This window comes from Pelobates fuscus, chromosome 10, assembly GCF_036172605.1.
Source record: "Pelobates fuscus isolate aPelFus1 chromosome 10, aPelFus1.pri, whole genome shotgun sequence".
NCBI lineage: Eukaryota > Metazoa > Chordata > Amphibia > Anura > Pelobatidae > Pelobates > Pelobates fuscus.
This window is the reverse complement of record NC_086326.1, coordinates 147745071-147762961: the sequence shown is the minus strand read 5'-3', so window position 1 is coordinate 147762961 and position 17891 is coordinate 147745071. Positions and strand designations below refer to the sequence as shown.

The 17891-nt window shown below is 39.4% G+C and overlaps 1 pseudogene; it reads right to left on the bottom strand.

The window, feature by feature from the left end:
* Positions 1–145: 145 nt before the first annotated feature.
* Positions 146–17891, bottom strand: part of LOC134575521 (oocyte zinc finger protein XlCOF22-like) — a 30152-nt pseudogene continuing 12406 nt past the window's right edge.

Genomic DNA, 17891 nt, shown 5'->3' with positions numbered 1-17891 from the left:
TAAATATTTTCCAAATAAATAGTTTATTTACAGAAGTCACTCATCATTAAAGTAAATGGGAATTTTTATAGATAAATCGTTTGAAAAGATTTGAAATCTCCAGCTATTTAAAAGTATAAAGGGATATGGGATAGTGAGCAGGTAACCTTATTTTTTGCTTTTGTTTTATGTATTTCTTGAAGAAACACTCCAAGCAAAAAAATAAAGACAATTTTTGAGACGTTATACATGGTAACTACCAGTATGTAATATGGTTTGTGTTAAATCCGTTTTTATTAAGGTCATCAAATAAAACAGTTTCCCCCACGGGATGAAGCATAAACATTGCATACAAAATGGAAAACCGATAAGGTTATGCGTTGTTTCTAACTCCGCCCCCACCCCCCAATCTCATTGACATACATAGACAAGCTTAAACATAAACATATAATTAGTACAGACGAACTGACACACACACAAACTTACTATTGACAAGCTCATTGTCACACACACACTACATACAAGCTCACTGACGCACACACATCCTCACTACAGACAAGCTCACTGTCACACACACATACAAGCTCACACACCAGCAGAGACACATACACACACAAGCTCACTAGCAGGCCTACACAAGCTTACTCACTAGCAGGCACACACACACACATAATCACTGTCAAGGCTAAAGCTAACCTAGCACTGGTAGGTTAATTTGTCATTCTCTGGCCTCTTCTTTCCAGCGAGGTCAGCAGCCTGCCTGTGGGGGCAGAGCTTACTCACAGGAGGCGGGGCATGTGTTCAGAAGGAGGTGCTTGAGTGTAGAGGTGGGCAGGTGGCACAGAATGGCACAATGCTTAGCATTGTGCAGGGAGACTGTCAGGCACAGTGCGAGGGGAAAATCATTTAAATGAAATTAGCCTAATTTAGGGTTGTCTGATCAGCCCCAGGTGCCACGGCCCCCTTGGAAATTTCACGGTATCCCGGTGGGCCAGTCCAGCCCTGCGTTTATGTCCCTGAAGTCTAGGAGTGCTCCAAGTGGTGGTGCTGGTATTTATCCCACCCCTCTGTCTATGAGGAACGTGATGAGATAGTATCATGGTCCTCTGCCTAAGTGGCCCGTCTCAGGGAGTTATCGAGTTGTAGTCAGGTGCCGCAGTTTCCGGGATGGGTGTATTGAGTTGGGAGAGGATTGGTTGAGGAGGTGAGAAAGAAAGAGGGAGGTGAGAAAGAGGAAAGTGAGAAGAGGGAAAGGCAGATGATAAGTGGTGGGAGGTGGCGTATCGCCCTTGTGTAATATTGTTTGGAATATGCTTTTTCATTTTGGCTTTGTATAAAGGTAGAAACACTAACAGTATTATTTACTAAAGGGAGATTTTTAAGTGAATATGAAGGGAATTTCAAATTTAACACCAGAGTGGCTGAACTGAAAGAACAACAAACTTAAGAGAAATTTTCCACTTCAGCCATTTTGAACTTCAAGTTGAAATTCTGTGTGAATCCTCCGATGTCTAAAATCCCTTAAAATTACAATTATGTTCTTAGCAAGAGAATGAATTCTTTGTGAATCTGCATATGTTTCGTAATCTTTGGCATTTGAGCAAATCATTTCCCACAATCAGAAGATGAAAAGTATTTCTATATTTTATGAATCCTCTGAGGTCTCTTAAGATTTGAAGGGTCAGTACAACATTTCCTAAATTGTAAACATGAAAAAGGTTTCTCTCCTGTGTGAAACCTCAAATGTTTCCTAAGATCTGACATTTGAGCAAAGCGTTTCCCACATTCAAAACAAGAATTAGTTTTTTCTCCTGTGTGAATCCTCTGATCTTTAAGATGTGACGTTTGAGTGAAACATTTCTCACATTCTTAACATGAGAAATGTTTTTCTCCTGTGTGAATCCTCTTATGATGCCTTAGAGATGAAGGGTCAGTGAAACATTTCCCACATTCTGAACATGAAAATTGTTTCTCTCCGGTGTGAATCCTCTGATGTATCTTAAAATTTGTCTTTTGAGTGAAGCATTTCCCACATTCTGAACATGAAAATGGTTTCTCTCCTGTGTGAATTTTCTGATGACGACTAAGAGTTGAAGGGTGAGTAAAACATTTCCCACATTCTGAACATGAAAATGGTTTCTCTCCGGTGTGAGTCCTCTGATGTATCTTAAGACTTGTCTTTAGAGTAAAGCATTTCCCACATTCACGACAAGAAAATGTGTTTTCTCCAGAGTGAGTCCTCTGATGTATCTTAAGACTTGACATGCTTTTGAAGCATTTCCCACAGGCAGAACAGGAAAATGGTTTCTCTCCTGTGTGAATCATCATATGTCTCTTAAGCTCTGACCTTCGAGCGAAGCATTTCTCACATTCAGAACAAGAAATTGGTTTTTCTCCTGTGTGAATCCTCTGATGTGATTTAAGATTTGACACTTGGGTGAAACATTTCCCACATTCTGAACATGAAAATGGTTTCTCTCCTGTGTGAATCCTCATATGTTTCTTGAGATCCGAAGTTCGAGCAAAATATTTCCCACATTCAGAACAAGACATTATCTTCTCTCCTTTGGGGGCTCTGTTATGTCTGATAAAATAGGAGTTCTGACTAAAACACTCACGTCCAATGTAATCGGCACTGGTCAATTTGTTTCCTTTGTGTACACTCTGATCCATCTCTGAATTGGTAGACAAAACTTTAGCACCATCATAGCAGCTACTATTCTCTTTGTTTTGTATTCCAGTATGGCAAGTAGGGGTAAGAAGGTCTAAGGTGGTGAAATGTCCATCCTCATATGATGCAGATTCCTCCCTAATAAGAGTAGATGAATATTCTGTCTGTGTATGTTCTGTGGGTGTATAAATGTCAGAGTCTCTGAGAATTCCTTCTTTGTTTGATACATCATTATTTGATGTATAGTCCATCTGTTTATCTCCTGTGGGTGTATAAACCTTGATACTGGAGAGAGAGCTGATTTCACATGAGGCTGATTCTGCCTTAATAAAGTCAGTTGGATATTCTGCCTGTGTATGATCTGTGTGTATATAAATATTAGTGTTATTAAGAATTTCTCTCTCATTTGATGCCGAATTACACTTTGATGTATAGTCCATTTTTATACCCAACTTGGTTGTATAAATAGCAGATTGAACAAGTTTTTTTTCTTCACACGAGTCGGATTCCTCCTTAATATGAGTAGATGGATATTCTATCTCTGCATCTTCTTTGGGTGTATAAATGTCTGTGTCTGGGAGATTTTCTTCCTCATACGAGTCTGATTCCTCCTTAATATGAGTAGATGGATCTTCAGTCTGTACATGTTCTATGGGCGTATTAATGTCTCTGAGATTTACTTCCTCGGATTCTGTAGTACCATGACTCAAAGATTTACTGCTTGATGTACTGACTGCAACACAGCTCATGTTTTGATTAATTGTTCTCTTATTATCTTCGGTTGTAAAATCCTGAGAAGAAACTGAAGTGTAAAATTCTCCATTTTCATTTCTGTGTGTGGAACCAACTGTTGGAAAGAAAATACTCACAATTAGGACATTTTGTTAACCGACATCCTAAAAGGCAGAGATCTAGAGGTCTAGAGGTCTAGGTGGTTTTTTAACTTGATGTTCTCTCTCCCATGTTGTTTTATTATTATTATTGTACTGGGAGTTATAATGCGCCACAATGGAGCAGTAAATGAAAAACCGGTACAATAACATGCAATAAAGACATTAGGCAGAAAGAAAAAAAATGCACCCGCGGTCTAATAATCTGAGACAGAGTTTACTGAAAAGGATACCCAAGGAGACTCAATAAGAAAAACAACTACGTTATTGTTGTATTTTTGGTCTATAGACCCTGCAGTCTGACATACGTAAACACTGCCGTTGATTAAAAAGAGCAATTACAGTGGCTGTCAGACTGTCAATCACACAACGATTAGAAACACTACCTTCTGAAGATTCACCATACTAGAAAGTCTTCACATTTGGCATTTGGCATTGCAATGCTTCATATACAAAAGTAATGGATTCAATTTCATCCGGCAGAGAATCAGAGGGAGAGCTCTCACCAGAGAGTTCTAAAGTCATAATTGTCAGGGTATTTATATCGGCAGACATTTTGTGCTATGATAGAAATACAAAGTGTATGTTCTGAAGTCATTGCTAAACAGACCAGACTCCATTTTGTATCTTCAAGTTAACAAAGAGACACAAAATTCTATCCTTTCTCTTTGACTGACTGCTCTGCCCAAGCTGAATGGAATGTGTATATAACCAAAACAAAGAGATAAGACATTGAGAATGGGGGTGGACAGACTGTCTAATTACGAATGGAATATAATAAATTCTATTCCCAGACTTAGGTGACAGAGGAGATTAAACAATTAAATTTTACTTTCGATATTGTACAACGTCCCATTATAGTTTAAGGTGAAACTTAGTTCACAAACTATCAATTTTAGGAATTATAGCAGAACTTGCAGACGCATGGTCTGGACAAAACTGAGAAAGACCCTGTGATCTGACAGATAAAATAAGTAATAGCCACCATAAAGATAACGTAAATGACGTCAAAAATAGCCACCAGGAAAAGTTAACTCTTTCCTGGATAGGTATGTCTAGTGGAACAATACTGCCATCTAGAGTCTGAATATTAAATTGATTACCTAGAAGGCAACCACACCCCACACTTGTGATTGGCTATCACCTAAGGAATTTTTCCCTTTAAAAAGTTAAGACAAGGGAAGAGAGGGGGATTCAGAAATTCGGAGATTCAAAGATTGAAGAGAGAGACATTACGACACTCTGGGGATTCAGAGAGATCCAGGCAGAATCGGGCGACCAGAGTAACCAAGAAACTCTCACACTCCATGCAGAGAAACAGATCTATGACATTTAGCTACCTGGGAAAATCTGATGAGAAAATATCTACATAACTGGTAAATATACAGGCATTTAATTAATTAATTTAAATTAATTAAAATTAATAGCATGATATATGACTGGATAAATCATGTTTGATTTCATATTTAGATATCTTAATTATTAAAGAATATATATATGGTTATAGCATCCTATCTGCAGCTGGGATCAATATAATCATTAATGTATTTGTGTGATTAATATCACGTTAGCATATCATGACCATTTATCCAGCTGTATTGATTGGCTCTAAAATAAGATAAAATATCTATTTAGGCAAATTAATTAAAATATCAGCTAATATAACATAGTAGGTTTCTCTCATTTGATAAAATCAAGGAAATGGTTGATGACTGGTTAAATGTTATTTATTAATATTACATAGGAGTAGATCTTAAATCCCTAGAAGAGGTTTAACCAGCATTGAAAGGGTTATTTCTAAACTGCCAGCTGGAAGTTTCTTTACCATCTCTGCACACTGAAACTTCACATTCTTTGTCTCTGTGAAAGGGTCGTAAATCTTATCTTGACAGCTTGTAGATTCAATGTTATACTAACCAGGAAGTAAACTGCCACTTTGTATTGCATATTGTTTTTATATTGCATATTCATTGATTATTACCATATTATATTGCATATTGTTATACTCGAATTCCATTGATTATTATCATGCATGTTACTCATCATTATTATTTAAATTGTTAAGAAATAAATATCTATTTTTATAACAATTCGTGATTTTTAATTACCGGTATATGGTTATACATTTCATTTAACACGATAACGATTAAGGATCTGAGAATTGAAAATCGTGGGCAATTCTCATCTGTTTACATTATTATCCCATAAATATCCCCACAAATTGGAGGCACTGCTGAGATCGTTTAAGTTGAAATTATATTCCATATACAATAATAATATTTGTGTAATTCATGCAATTAATCTTAATATAGAAAAGAGTTTTGTATTGAGATTAAATCATTGTATAAAATATGGCCAGCGATACATCTGTAACAGATAATACTGAAATAATTGAAGACTTAAGAAAAAATGCTCTAATCAATATTCATAAACATATGAAAAATGATTTAAGCTATGACGTTTGGTTAAAGAGCGTAGAATGGGATGCTAAACGGACGCTTATGACTGATGAACACATACTGAAACAACTTAAAGTAATTGCTGAACAAAAGAACATAGAGAAAAAGATGGGGTACATAATACACTCCTGGCCTTTCTTTATGACAGCACTTCTTAAGGCGTTCGATGAAAACAAGGTATTGAATACCAAACTGGACACGTACAGTGAACAATTTGGCATTCAAGATGGGAAATACCAAGATTTACTTGCTGAGCATAAAACTCGTCAGGCTGATCATGAAAAAGAAATGACAGCTTTGATGGACAAATATGCACAGGAAATAAATCAGCTCAAAATGCAATTGGATAAATATGAAGAGGAGAGTCTGAAATCAGGCAGTGAGGTTGATAGCCATCATTCTGTGCCAAAAAGTTGCACAAAAATTAAAGAAAAGACTATCTATAAATCCCCTCCTTGTCATGATTTTCCCACACCAGACCAGGTTTTCATAAAACAGTCTGTAAGGAATGAGGTGAGTAATTCAGGAATATCACCTGTGAAACAGAATTCTCCATCTCCTGGCATTGCCAAACAACCTTGGCAATCTTGGGCAGAACAGTTTGAAAAAGCTGTCTTGGCCAAACTTGAGAGGGAGAGTCCAGTTCAAGATGATAGGAATGAAAACAGACATGGTTCTGTACACTGGCAGGATTCTGATGCTGATCAGAATTGTGACAGTGAACAAGAAGCTCAGAGTGATGGGAGTGAAAGTGATTGCACTGTCCACTCTGAAGGCCATGTGACTGATATGCCATCTACACTGTTGTACGGGTCTAATTCCTCTTCGGCAGACAGATCGCATAGACGTTTAAACAGAAACAGAAGTCGTAAATCAACGACGCCTGTTTATGAATCGCCAAAGGTTGTTAAGTTCCTTAGAGAGACTGTCCCACAATTTTCTAGAGGTTCAGGAAACATATCTGAACATCTGGAAAATTATGATAGAGCAATGAATTCATTGGGCATGTATGATGACATTCAAAAGAAATGGTTCATTACATGGACCTTTGATTCAATGTGCCGTGTTTATCTTGAAAGTCTTCAAGCTATGCAGTTAATGTCCTGGTCCAAAATGAAATATGAAATAATCATGGAATATGGTAAGTATAAAACCGTTGCTTCTGCAAAGAAGGCGCTTTATAACTTAAAGTGCCGTCCAGATCAAAGCCCCAGAGAATTTTTAGTAATTCTTAAGAATGCATACTCCGTGGCCCAAAGAAAACCCAGGTATGAAAGCACAGATTTCAAAGATCTGTATTTTCATGCCATGCCGGTAAGTATACAAATGAATCTAGCAAGAGATTATGATTGTAAGCTACCATTAGAATGGCTAGTCAGTCAGTGCATGAAATTGTATACCATACACCATGCACATGACGAAAATCAGCCAAAGGTTAAGAAACCTGGTGATAAAATGGTATCAGAGACTAAAATTCAGTTAGGTTTAGAAACCCAACAGAAAAAGAGGACCTATTCTGAGGTTTTGAAAACACCAAAGCCTCAGAAACAGGAAAACGCCAGAAGCAATTCTGCAAACTCCTCTGACAATAACTCTGAAAAATCCAATTCCAATGGGAATAAACGCCCCTGGGTTAATAAAAACCAAGGCAATTCCCAATGGAGAAGGAATCCTCAGGGAAATAGGAGATATGGAAACAGAAACAACCAATCTGCTTCCAATAACTCCCAGCAGTCTCAGCCATCCCAGCCAAACTCTAATGGGCAAAGACAAAACGGCAATGGGGGAAATAATTTGCGTCGTCAGGTTGGTCAATTGACAGATCAGATGGGCAAATTAATGGAGCAAATGACAAAGATCAACCAAGTCTTTGCTATCAATCCTTTTTTAGGGACAGCTCAAATTGCAGAGACACCTGTTCAATTGCAACAGCAACAACAAGTGCCGCAGCAAATATAGCTACAGTGACTAAACAGGATAGGTTGTCAGTAGATGTAATGCCTAACCCTGTTTCCTTTCCAGGTACTAACAGTCAAATAAACGATAGTTGTGTTAGGAAACCTATTGCCTATTCCGTCACTTCACTTCCGGGTGAAGGAGGCGCAACGTGTTCCTCTGTTTTTTCATTTCAGCCAAAGGCTAAAATAGCCCCAGCAACCACTAGTTTCCAGGATCCAGACCTGAAAGGGTTAACTGATGAGATGCCGACCACTAGTTCCCGCTTGACAGTTCAAGATATTCCTACAAAGGATGGGCCTATGGGTAAGACTGAGCATTCCTCAGTACAGGTAGAAACTACTGCTGTGACCGGTAATGTATGGAAAACAAGTAATATGTTGACACATTCTAAATTCTTATGTGAATTAGAAGAACATGAAGGAAGGTACTACATGTCTGTAGAAATACAGGATTCGCTACCCCAGCCTTTCAAAGGGTTAATAGATACTGGTTCACAAGCCACGATCTTATCCAATACCTACTTCCAGCAGGTAATGGACTTGGCAACGGATAAGCCGAAGCTAAGAGATTTCCCCAATGCTCTGTTGAGTGTAGGAGGAAATGCCCTTCATGTTATTGGCAATACTTGGTTAAAGTTTAAAATAGGTAACAAAACCTTTAGACACCCGGTGATAGTGGTAGATCTCCCCTATAACCGACTGATTCTGGGTATAGATATACTCAGAAGACTTAACACAATTATTGACTGTGTAAATGGAATTGTATGGTCGCAAGCTAAGTTTCCTATAACCTATGAGAAATCACATGTACAATCTGATCGTAACTGCCATGTAATAGAAGAAAGACCTGACTCGATAGAGGTACATTTTAGGAATAGTCAGTCACCTGACGTGACTATCCTGCAGGTGAATGACGCAATCGCACCTGTAGATGAGCATTCCGTAAGAATTGCTCCAGAGAGGATCCAGAATGTCTCTCTGGAAGGTGATGTTTTAACCATTTCTCTCCACAGGGACTACCGTATATACTCGAGTATAAGCCGACCCGAATATAAGCCGAGGCCCCTAATTTTACCCCCAAAAATTGGGAAAACGTATTGACTCGAGTATAAGACTAGGGTGGGAAATGAAGCAGCTACTGGTAAATTTCTAAATAAAATTAGATCCTAAAAAAATTATATTAACTGAATATTTATTTACAGCGTGTGTATATAATGAATGCAGTGTGTATATGAATGCAGTGTGTGTGTATGCAGTGTGTATGAGTGCAGTGTGTATATAATGAATGGAGTGCAGTGTGTGTATATGAATGCAGTGTGTGTGTATGCAGTGTGTATGAGTGCAGTGTGTATATAATGAATGGAGTGCAGTGTGTGTATAATGAATGCAGTGCAGTGTGTGTATGAGTGCAGTGTGTGTATATGAGTGCAGTGTGTGTGTGTATGAATGCAGTGTGTATATAATGAATGCAGTGCAGTGTGTGTATGAGTGCAGTGTGTGTATGAGTGTAGTGTGTGTATATGAGTGCAGTGTGTATATGAGTGCAGTGTGTATATGAGTGTGTATAATGAATGCAGTGCAGTGTGTGTATAATGAATTATGAATGCAGTGTGTATGTGTGAGTGCAGTGTGTGTGTATGAGTGCAGTGTATATGCAGTGTGTGTATAATGAATGCAGTGCAGTGTGTGTGTATGAGTGCAGTGTGTATGAGTGCAGTGTGTATATAATGAATGCAGTGTGTGTATGTGTGAGTGCAGTGTGTGTGTGTGTGTGTGTGTGTGCAGAGCATTGGTGGGGGGTTGGGCATTTTATTAATTATTATTTAATTATTATCTTAATATTTTTTTTTTGTTATTTTTTTTAGGTAATTATTTTTTTATTTTATTATTAATTGTATTATTTTTTTTGTTATTATTATTTTAATATTTTTTTTTTCTTATTAGTTGTTTTATTAATATTTTTATTTTTTCGTCCCCCCTCCCTGCCTGTTAGCTGGCCAGGGAGGGGGGCTCTCACTCCCTGGTGGTCCAGTGGATGGGCTGTAGGAGGGGGGCTGTCAGGAAGCTGTAACTTACCTTCACAGCAGCTCCTGTCAGCTCCCTTCTCTCTCCTCCGTCCGTGCAGCTCCCAGGTCAGTTTCCTCTGCAACTCTCGCGGCCGCGCGGAGCGTTGCCACGGTAACCCGTGGCAACGCTCTGACCCCGCGGCTCTCGCGAGAGTTGCAGAGGAAACTGACCTGGGAGCTGCACGGACGGAGGAGAGAGAAGGGAGCTGACAGGAGCTGCTGTGAAGGTAAGTTACAGCTCTGCCAGCCCCCCTCTCCCCCCAGTCTGTATTATGGCAATGAAAATTGCCATAATACAGACACTCACTCGAGTATAAGACGAGTGGGAGTTTTTCAGCACAAAAAATGTGCTGAAAAACTCGTCTTATACTCGAGTATATACGGTATGTTGAATCTGTAGATCTGGCAGGTCATGCTCAATTCCTTGCCAGAATTGAAAGGGTTAATAACAACTTATTCTTTCCTATTCAGATAAATGACTTAGGAAGAAATAGGAATGCAAAGCTGGTCTTACAGAGTGAGAACAGCTATATTAGCAGAAGTCTGTTAAAGCAGATCGCTAATCCTAAAATGATCAGGTACGCTTCCCCACATGACAGGTGGATCCAGAACCTGGATGGCGAATCAGAGAGTCACAATGTGATAGCAAAATGTTTACTATCTATTTCCATCGGAAACAAGACAGTTAAACATTTATTCCTAGTGATAGACGAACCTCGCTATCAGGTTTACATTGGCAATGATGTCATACATCGCTTTGCCATACACCTTGATCTGATTAATTCCAACTTGTGGACAAGGTTAAAAGGTAATCCTTGTGGATACCTACATGAGGAAAACGCCCTGAAATCAGGACAAATACTACCATATGCGGTAAGTATCCAAGTTCCTGATGACATAACCATTCCACAAGGGACAAGTAATTTTCTTTTACCCATACAGGTCAAGGAGGGTCAGAGATTAGAAAACTCTGATGCCCTAATCTGTTTATCCAACAGGATACAACAATTAGGGATGGTGGTAACGCATACACCAATGGTAAGTATTGGTAAGAATCCCACCTGTATAATGGTCAACAATGTTACACCCAATAGTGTTACTTTACCAAAAGGAACATTGTTAGGTCTAGCATTGGATGCTGAGTACTATACATTTGGTTTCCAAAACCAAATTATAGGCCTCATCCCTGAAGAATACTTAACTGAGGACGAAATTGTCGATCAAATATTCCATTCCTCCCCAGAAGGATTATTTACTATCCTATCTGTATATCCCTTCAACGTCGAAGACGGCTCGTGTAAAATCGAAGAAGCGTCAATCACCTTCGATCATCCGCTCAATGAGCAGGAATCACAAGAGTATCACGACCAAAGAGAAAAGGTAAGTCAACACCGAACTGACCTAACTTCTAGGCTTGAAGAAGCTTATGAGATAGGCCAGCCTGAAATCTTTCCAGGATTTCAGGAAAGGCTAGTAGAGCAAATATCTTTAGCTGACGGTTGCTCCAACGATGCTGAGCGGCAGCAGCTGCAGGAAATCCTTTTGGAATTCAAAGATATTTTTGCCAAAGATTCCTACGACTGTGGGTTAACTAACCTCCACATAGCCAGAATACAAACTGACCCAAATTTACCACCTGTATTTATCAAACAATATAGACTCCCATTAGCGTCATACGATGGTCTACAAGACATCATTCAGAACTTAAAGGAAAGGGGTATTATACGTCCAGTGCACAGTTCGTATAATAATCCGATCTTGGGGATTCTGAAACCTAATGGACAATGGCGTTTATGCGCTGACTTACGACAGCTAAATAAACGCGTCTATATGTCTGGTTGGCCAGTGCCATACATAGACCAATGTTTGGTACAAATGCAGGGATCTAAAATATTCACTGCCATTGACTGTGCGCAGGGATATTGGACTGTACCAGTCCATAATGAAGACCAATACAAATTGGCCTTCACATTTGGAAAGCAGCAGTATACCTGGACCCGTATGCCTTTCGGTTACATAAACTCTGGTCATGAATTCGCTGTGTTCATGCATAAAGCTATGCCTGATGCACTCGAGAGAGAGGAACGTTATCATATGTCGACGATGTCTTGCTGAAAAGCACTTCCTTTGATAAGCATATCATAGAGATTAGACATGTTCTCACTCAGTTAAGAGAGGCAGGGATTAAACTGTCTTTACAAAAGGCACAATGGTGCCGCACCCATGTCAATTTCCTCGGACATGAGGTAACCTCTGAAGGATTAAATCCCCAGAGGAAGAAGGTTGAAGCCGTACTGAAGGCTAAAACACCTTCAAATATCAGGGAATTAAGATCGTTCCTTGGTATGACTAACTACTCCCGTAAGTTTATAGATAACTATGCAGAAATAATGAAACCACTCTTACACCTGCTTAAAAAGGAAACTACCTGGAACTGGGGGGAGCCTCAGGACCTAGCGGTAAGTGAACTGAGGAGGAAGCTCACTCAGGCACCCTGTTTAGCATACCCAGAGGGGGGTAAACCCTTCTATCTGGAGACAGGATATACCGATTTAAGCATCAGTGCTGTTCTGTATCAGAAGCAGGACAGTTTAAACAAAGTTATTGCATATGCTAGCAAGACTTTGTAACCTGTTGAAGTTAAATTCAACACGTGTGAGAAGGCGTTATTGTCGACTGTCTGGGCACTACAAAATTTTCGTAGCTATATCCAAGGTGAGAAAATAATTGTAGAAACAGCTCACCAACCTCTACAGTATCTGCAGAGTGAAAGAATTAGAGACGGTAATCTCTCTAACAGTCGGATTACTGCATGGACTCTATCCTTACAGGGATGGCCATTAGAAGTCCGTTATAAACATAATAAGAGAAGCCCAGTTGCCCAAGGTTTAGCAGAATTACATGATTGTACTGCTCCATCTCTGGATGATAATGACACCGGAGATGACTTCCTAGAAGAGCAATTGCTTTCCCCTTATAAAGTTTATGACGAGGAATACTGTCGACCACTACCGTGGGTATACATTGATGGATGTTCATATCACCACGTCGCTGGTGCTAAACGGAAGTTAGTTGCAGGTATCGGAATCGCCTGGATAGGTGATTATCCCAATGTATCTATAGGATACAATATTGGTCCTAAAAGCAGTCAGATAGCCGAACTCTGTGCAGTATATAAGACCATTCAAATGGCAATAGAATATAGGATCAAAGAATTTGTTATCATAACTGATTCCAACTATGTTCGCAACAGTTTCGTTGAATATCTGCCTAGCTGGAAACGTAACCAAATGCTGAAAAGCAATAACAAACCTGTTAAACATGGGAAATTGTTTTGTAAAATTGATGAGTTGGTTAAGGAACATGGTTTAACCATATATTGGAAGAAAACCAAAGGCCATTCTAAGATAGAAGGTATTGACAAGGATGGTAATGACCTAGCCGATTCACTGGCAAAACAAGCAGCCATCAATGGTGAAACCCTAAATATTGATGATCTTATGGGTTCAATTCATGTTGAAGCCATAACTAGACGACAGGCTAGAGATACTGCCGACTTAAATGTCGTGCAATGGAGTCACGAGGCTCCTAGTGAGGACCTGATTACCAGTCAGAAGAATGATCCTGTCATAGGTATATTCTATAAACATATAGAAGACCCTACTGCCAATCCCATCACAGATGTGGATTGCAAAAATAATGAAGATTTACGAATCCTGACGAGATATAAAGTCCAATTTAGTATCATAGATGGGTTGCTGGTCAGAACTTCTAAACATGGTATTCAACAATGGGTAGTCCCAACTGTATACCGAGGGCTAATGCTCCAACACGCACATGATGCACCTACATCTGGGCATCGTGGTGATAAGATCACATATGAGATATTGCGTGATTATGCATATTGGCCACACATGTTAAGAGATGTTAAGACATACTGTCAGGGATGCTTGATTTGTCCGCAATATCAACCCCATGGTCCAACCCATCGTGCACCACTTCAGAAGAGGGGGGTGTCATTACCATGGTCTGATATCCAAATTGACTTTATAGGTCCTGTAACAAGATCTTCAAGAGGTAACAAATACATGTTAACCGTTACATGTATGTACACAAAGTGGATAGAATGTTTGGCTTGTAAAGAGAACACGAGTACCGTGTGCGCCACTTTGTTGATTAACCATGTCTTTTCCAGGTTCGGTCTGCCTCAAAGAATTGAGTCAGACAGAGGTAGTCATTTTACCAGCGAAGTAATGGCTAAGATGTGGAATATTCTAGGTGTTAAACGAAAGCTACATATTGCATACCGCGCTGCGTCTAGCGGGGGGGTAGAGCGATATAACCAGTCTATCGTTAATATTCTGAAAAAGTACGTTAAGGAGTCTGGTAAAGACTGGGACATTAAATTGCCCCTAGTTTTAATGGCAATTAGAGCTACACCTAGCACTGCTACCAAATTGTCACCTTTTGAATTGATGACAGGAAGAAAGATGGTTTTACCACAGCATTTACTATATCGTACTTCGGATCATAATTTGATCAATGCTGCCACTACGCATCAGTATATCGAAGATTTGCGCAAGCATTTACAACATGCGTTTGCTTTTGCCCAAAAGAATCTAGAGAAAGCAGCAACAGGGGTTAAAACCTATTACGATTTAAAAACTACGAAAAAGGAATATGAGATAACAGATCAAGTCTATCTGTATAATTTTGCGCGAAATCAAGTCAAGGAAGATAAATTTTTACCTTCTTGGAAAGGGCCATATGTCATTATTGACAAAATTTCCCCAGTAGCGTACAAAATAAAAATTCCTAAGGATGGTGATTTTATTGAAAAGTGGGTTCACATTAACCAGTTGCGTGCTTGTCATCCTAAATCTCAATTAAGGATTATAGGTGTGGATTCGGATGCAGAAGGGTGAACGACTAACCTGGATGAATGCTTGATTCACGTGGTATCGTATGATGTGAAATGTTGTGATGTGCCATGATCTCATGTATGTTCATGTCATTAACCATTTCCTTGCCATCCAATAACTACATTTTCTAAGCAGGTTACTAGCTAGTTTTACTGCTATAGGCATATTGCTGAGGAGTCAGTAATAAATGTAGTGAGGGATGAAGTTATAAAAATAGAATTAAAGAGAATACATATATTGATGTATCGTAATAATGTGTTGTCCTAGGCCAAGCGATGTCATACTGTTATAAGTTTGTATACTTAACAAACCTTGAATCATTAGTAGATAAGTCTGAAACGAGTTCCTGATCCGTGACTGTTGAAAGATGTCCAAGAAGGATGTGGCGTGTTTCTGGATCGTACTGCTCCTGTGCCAAGAGCTACGGACCGACCCGATCGCAGAGATGGGACCATCCTCCGGCATCCTGATTCAAGAGACACCAGGGTTCATCTTAACAGAGAAGAGGATCCTTACCCAACGTGTGTTCGTCAGCTTGGACCCCAAGATTTCCATCGAGAAGGCGTACAACATTTCATCGATGCAGCTTCCTGAGTTACAGACTTGGTACCAGATGCACCTCCAAAGAGCACAGGACCGTGTGCGAAACATCTTGGAGCAAGCCCGGAAACCATTTGTATCCAGTTCTATTTCGATGAGTAACCGACCCAAAAGGTTCCTCACCGCTATCATTGTTGCATTAGTTTGTGCCACTGTCGGTGCAGTTGTCGCAACTGGAATGTCTGCAGCCAACTCTATTACTGTCCAAAAGCTGGATATGGAAATCTATGCGCTAAAGCAACACATTAACGATATTCATCAGGTGATAGAAGAGCAAAGAACACTTCTCCAAGACGTGTTAACTATTGTGGAAGACACAGTTGTTACAACAAATTTGCATTCGGAGTTAATTGCTAAATCCACTGAGTTGCACCAAAGTCATGACTTATTTAAGCGTGAACTTCTATTTCTGCATGACCCGATATTGTTCCACACACTTGCTTTTCTCGACGAAGTGCAAACTGGAATGATCGAATTGGCAGGGGGACGCATACCTCTGTATTTTGTATCCAAGGATATTGTTCATGCGATGCTTGCCAATGTGGATGGAGAAACAATTGAGCCTATGCAATTAAATCTGGCCTTTGAGATGGGGAGCGCTATACCTCTCTTAATTGATCCGGAACGTATGGAGATTTGCTTTTTATTGGCCATACCATATGTAACTCCCAAAAACATTTTTCAAATGAAATCAATTTACAACGTTGGTACATGGAAGGACAATATCCATGTAAAAGTCCAAACCCCAGATGTTTTGGCTTTTCAACCGTGGATACCAGATTGGTATTCAATACCCATTTTGAATGACTGAGAAATTCAAAGACAATAATTTCCAATGTGATGGAAAACCTTTTGTGTACGATTCTACCAATGCTTTGTGGGATCGAGTACCTTAAACATGGCTCTGAAACATGTCAAGTGACTATGTCAAAAACCGACAGTAATGCGTTAGTGCATGCTATCTTAGTAAAAGATAAGTGGTTGGTAAGCACGTGTCTTAAAAACATGAGTGTTTTTCGCAGGGACCAGGTGACTAATAAAGTAATTGCCTTACCAGCACCTGTATCACTGATCAAGGTACCCCACGACTCTCGTATCACCATCGGTGACGTTACGCTATACCCAGTGTACACTGACGTCCTCGAAAGTGCTATTGAGATGGTGGATCCCTTCCAGAATCTAGATATCCCTCTAGATCCTAATCTAAAGTTCTTGCTGGACCATAAGCCCAACCACACTATCCAAATGTCAATCAAGAAAGATAACATTTCTGTGGACACATTTAAATACTCTGAGTTAGATACTGACCTTATTGATCGCGTTGACTGGTTCATCCATGTTAAGATTGTTATTGGGTGTTATGATAATGTTGTTATTATGGTTGATTGTACTAAGCATAAAGTTCAAAACACTTACAGGTACAAAAGCATACGAACATGTTCATTCCACGCATGAGCCTATGTCAGAAATTATGTGATTGCACAATATGTCTTGTGACTTCCATAGTGCCTACTCATTAGCTAAATTATTTGGCTATGACAGGCACTAAAGGGGGGTTATGTCAGGGTATTTATATCGGCAGACATTTTGTGCTATGATAGAAATACAAAGTGTATGTTCTGAAGTCATTGCTAAACAGACCAGACTCCATTTTGTATCTTCAAGTTAACAAAGAGACACAAAATTCTATCCTTTCTCTTTGACTGACTGCTCTGCCCAAGCTGAATGGAATGTGTATATAACCAAAACAAAGAGATAAGACATTGAGAATGGGGGTGGACAGACTGTCTAATTACGAATGGAATATAATAAATTCTATTCCCAGACTTAGGTGACAGAGGAGATTAAACAATTAAATTTTACTTTCGATATTGTACAACGTCCCATTATAGTTTAAGGTGAAACTTAGTTCACAAACTATCAATTTTAGGAATTATAGCAGAACTTGCAGACGCATGGTCTGGACAAAACTGAGAAAGACCCTGTGATCTGACAGATAAAATAAGTAATAGCCACCATAAAGATAACGTAAATGACGTCAAAAATAGCCACCAGGAAAAGTTAACTCTTTCCTGGATAGGTATGTCTAGTGGAACAATACTGCCATCTAGAGTCTGAATATTAAATTGATTACCTAGAAGGCAACCACACCCCACACTTGTGATTGGCTATCACCTAAGGAATTTTTCCCTTTAAAAAGTTAAGACAAGGGAAGAGAGGGGGATTCAGAAATTCGGAGATTCAAAGATTGAAGAGAGAGACATTACGACACTCTGGGGATTCAGAGAGATCCAGGCAGAATCGGGCGACCAGAGTAACCAAGAAACTCTCACACTCCATGCAGAG